At 40.1% G+C, this 4377-nt stretch overlaps 1 protein-coding gene across 5 annotated transcripts in view; it reads right to left on the reverse strand.

Annotated features, from left to right (window-relative positions):
- The window catches only part of LOC134883780 (transcription factor SOX-6-like), a 110483-nt gene extending 107581 nt beyond the window's left edge, over positions 1 to 2902 (reverse strand). For 4 of the 5 annotated variants that reach the window (XM_063912214.1, XM_063912222.1, XM_063912207.1 and 1 more), the window contains exon 1: positions 2590 to 2902. The gene's annotated coding sequence lies outside the window, so the exon portion shown is untranslated. Of the gene's footprint in view, positions 1 to 1180; positions 1312 to 2589 lie in introns of all 5 variants that reach the window. The other variant, XM_063912202.1, reaches the window with a different exon arrangement.
- Between the last annotated feature and the right edge of the window lie 1475 nt (positions 2903 to 4377).

The raw sequence follows: 4377 nt of genomic DNA on the forward strand, positions 1-4377 counted from the left end.
GGTCGTTTTACGCACGGTTCCTAATATGTTGCTGACAGGCTCCTAGCGGACCACACAGTGCCCGGCTGTGTGCAGGCTGGCCTGCCCGGTTGTCAGCGCGGATCCCCACAGAACAAGAACAAGAAGAAGAAGAAGAAAAAAGGAAAAAGCTGCAGGTCTCCCTCAGAGAGCGCGCAATGCAGCCCGGGACAATGTGCTGAATTGGCAACCTATATATAAGTCTGCCATTTGGACACTCTAATGCCACTTTACCTTATGAGGGAACTTCAACCCGCAGCACCTGCTCAAAACAAAATGCCATAGGAGATCAACTTTAGCGACCCCCCCTCGCTCGGATTGTTTTTCAGACAGACACTCTCACTTACAAGAGAGAGAGGGGGGGGGGGGGCTGCTGGTCTATAAATTGTTCTGCCAGAGTCCAAACAATTAAGCAACTTGTTGGAAATAGTGATTTACTGCGCAGGCTGTTGAAGGCATGTCCGAACTGGCAACTGGAGGATCTGTCAAGCCGGGCAATTATATATCTGAATAGAGGAGTGATTTGGTGTGCAAAAAAAACAAAAACCGGTGCATGCCTAAAAACAATTAAATCTGACGCTGGGAAAATTGTGCAAAACTACAAATATAGAAGAGATAATAAGAGTTGTTGATATTCAATCTAGAGAAACAACTGTGCGTTTCCTCTTTAGTGGTTTTCTGATCCATGTGTCACGCATGTGTGATCTCTCTTTCTGTCGTCTTTCTAAAAGCTCCTTATCTGCAGACGAGCAGCAGCTTATCCGAGAGGTGTAGTGTGGCTCTAAATGTGGGAAACACCCTGAAGTGACTCTATCAGTCTGATACAGGCTGATGTCGTGCGCCTTGTCCTCCTGTACCCCCGTCACATCCTCATCGTGAACCCACAGGGCAGCACCGGAGATCAGACTGAGCCGGAGAACTGTCCGAGCTTCATGCGCTTTACTCCGGATAAAAAATGTCCAAGTATGCATGCATGGCTCAAGTTCGCCCACAATTAACTCCGCACATAACCACCTCTGCCACTCTACCAGGCTGCATATATGACAAGTGAAACGGACACTTCTTTTTAGCACCATGAAAGTTAAAACGCACGGTCCAAACTTTAACTTTAACACAAAGAAAGCCACAGATCGCACTGAAAATGAAGTTAGAAAACACTTACAGATGAATGCCTCAGGTCACTGGGACACTGTCTTGTTTCCTTCGGTATTGTCTCCTAATGGATCCGTGTTGGGACTCCGAGTCTATTTTAATTTATGACTCATGCATTCTTCTAGGGTCAGGCGCCGTGACCTGCGGAGAGAAAGTTAACTTTGGCCCTAAAGACGCCCTACTATCTCTCCCATCCACAGTCTTTGTATCTATATTATATTCCAGGACATGTGTGGGAATCTCAAGCACAACATGTAGGTCTGTGGAGGGGCAGCCGAGCCGGGGACGCGCACAGACTGTCCGGCACAGCGTTCACGATTATGGACAGAAAGGCTACCGCTGTGTGGCCGAAGAGGAAACTACTGACTGTCATCCACAGACTACATCTGAATGGGATGATCTTAAACGTTATCCTCTTTCTTGAAAACTTAATTAAGAAAGTTGTTTTAAAAACAAAGTTCAGTGGCTCTTAATTTGTGTGTTATTATCTAGGGGTTTTATCCAGGTGTTTTTATGATCAGAGAGTCTTTCTTAATGTTTATTAATTATCTATAAAAAAAAATATTCCGTTGAAACAAAATTATTGAATCATTTCTGTTTAAAGTGCATGACAGGGATGAAGCAAAGGGTGTACACAATTAAACTAAATGTAAATAAACACTAAATGTGCTTTTCCTGCTCAGTTTTACTTTTGCATCTTCTGAAATTAACCCTGAATATTTAATTGTTAATAACAGCTTGAATTGGAGAAAAAGACAGAATTGATTAACATGTTTAAAAGTCATGTTTCTGCTCACATCTGAGTGGTTTTGCAGGAGCACAGATTTAATGATATATATGTTTTTCTTTTAACACCTCATCACAAGTGGATGAAAGGAGTTCAAAATCAAAACCATCTCACAACCTGACAACCACACGGTTTTTTTGACCTGCTTATATTGGACATTATAGGGGGAAATTATTGGTATAATAACGTGTTTTTCCAATTATTTGCATGTGTGCCATTCAGTAAAACTTACGTTAAATAGCTGACAATTTACAGGTGAAAGTGGACATTATAATTTCCGATTGTTTTGTCATGGTCTTTTAATTGTAACCTTACTTTTATGCTTCTTTTTTTTCTATTGGAAATTGTAGAATTTTTAGTCAGTTATATCATAGGCCTACTTCAATTACAGTTGTTACACTAATACAAAACTTTTCTAAAAAGGAAAAGACTCTAAGTAAGTTTTTGCGGTTCAGGTAGGGTCGACAGAGCCTAATCACGGTCTAACTCAAGGTCAAAAGACGATCCAGACTTTCCGAGATTCTGCTGCTGTCATCGCTGTTTGTTGTCAACAGAGATAACAGAGAGTGCGCACCGACTTTTAAAAACAAGCACCGGCTGGCCGTCCGTGATGCAACAGGGACTCCTCTTACCTAGATTCACTTCTTCTGCGTGTTCCTGGCAAACTTGAAGACTATGGGCGATGAAGAAGAGCTTCAGCGGTTGACAGCAAACAGGAGCAGTCAGATGAAACAGCCTTCAAATCCCGTGCGTAAAGTCACCATCGCTGGAGCGTGTCCGGGACTTTGGTAAACTCCTCTGTTCCTCCGCAGAGGATCTGGAAGTGGAAATCAAACTCTTCTTGTTCTGCGTCGTCTTTAGAGGCGCCACTGAGCAGCTGTCATTCGGAGGATCTTTAAAAAATAAAAGTATTGAAAGTTATTCCCCGTCCGGCACTGTGTGGAGGTTAAGTGAGAGTGCGGGGCAGAGCCGGGCAGAGAGAGAGAGGCAGGATAACCCCTCCTCTCTCTCTCTCTCTCTCTCTCTCTCTCTCTCTCTCTCTCTCTCTCTCTCTCTCTCTCTCTCTCTCTCTCTCTCTCTCTCTCTCTCTCTCTCTCTTCTGTCTGTCTGCTTCTGACTCACTGTCTGTATGTGTATTGTTCATTACATATTTATTATAGAGTTACATTTATCTATTTCTGCCCTATTCCTTCAGTTTAAACTTGTTACGCTCACGTGTCTTCTTTCGCTCAATGTGTGCACGTTGCCTATGTGTGCGTGTGCAGGTATGCGCGTGCAGGACACCACTTTGAATACTAAATGAATAAATAATTGCTCTCGTTGATTTCATTTCTTTTTTATTTGTCATTTTAACTATTGACTGTTTTGCACTACGGATGGAAACACACAACTAAGGCACATTTGTATTGTTATTTTTTAGCTTGTTTGTGTTAAAAACACAACTACTTTTCTTTCTGCTTTTGTTTTGCATATGTAATTAAAGCAATTGATTATCATTTTAAAAACACAATTCTAAAGTCTCATTTGGAATAATATTTGACATAAAATCTACGATCAAAAATGAATCTCTTCTTTTCAAAAATGCCACTGTCTTATCTGAAGCATAACCGAAATTGGTAATTTTTGAAAGTTGGATTATAAATGTTTGACTAAAGAAAACAATGCACATAAATATAAGATATTAAACTGAGGTATTTGGGCTCACCTTTATTTAATCTACAACACGTTGTAATGTTATTAAAGGTGAGTGCAAACGTAGAAAACTTCCATTTTCATTTAATATTTCAATGAAGTGTGTTACAGAAATTGAATTCTGCCGTCCTGTCAGAGGTGTGAGGGCTGCTTCTCTATTCCGCTTACTCTTACGCCACCTTTTGGCTGTTTTAAGGAAAGTCATCCAGAAGGTTCATTTTAGTCTGGTTTATCCAGCACCCTACAGTGACATGGCTTTGGGAGATGCAGTATATTAAGCTAAATTAATGAAGATAGCATTTAAAAACGTAAAATCACAGCTCGGATAATGTGCTAATAATGCTGCAAATTGAAATTGTGACGCTACAATGAGTTATTATGGGTCCACTGTTTGAAAGAACTGTCAGAAGATTTAAAAACAGTCTTAACAATGTTATGTTTATGACATGAAATTGCTACTGCTTATTCTTATCATTCTTCTTCTTATTGTTATTATTCTTATTATTATTCTTATTATTATTATTAGCATTGATTATTTTAACACTAATTGACTCGTAACCTGTGTCGTTCTTAAAGCTTTTTTAGCTCAATTAATCAGAGCAATCTCAGAGCAAGTTGTATATAACTATATCAGAGGCTACTATTTTATAAATGCTGTCTCTCTTAATGTAATGCATGTTTCAATGGTGATTATGACACTTAACACCAATAGACGGCAGCATGGAGTT

This window comes from Eleginops maclovinus, chromosome 2, assembly GCF_036324505.1.
Source record: "Eleginops maclovinus isolate JMC-PN-2008 ecotype Puerto Natales chromosome 2, JC_Emac_rtc_rv5, whole genome shotgun sequence".
Taxonomy (NCBI): domain Eukaryota; kingdom Metazoa; phylum Chordata; class Actinopteri; order Perciformes; family Eleginopidae; genus Eleginops; species Eleginops maclovinus.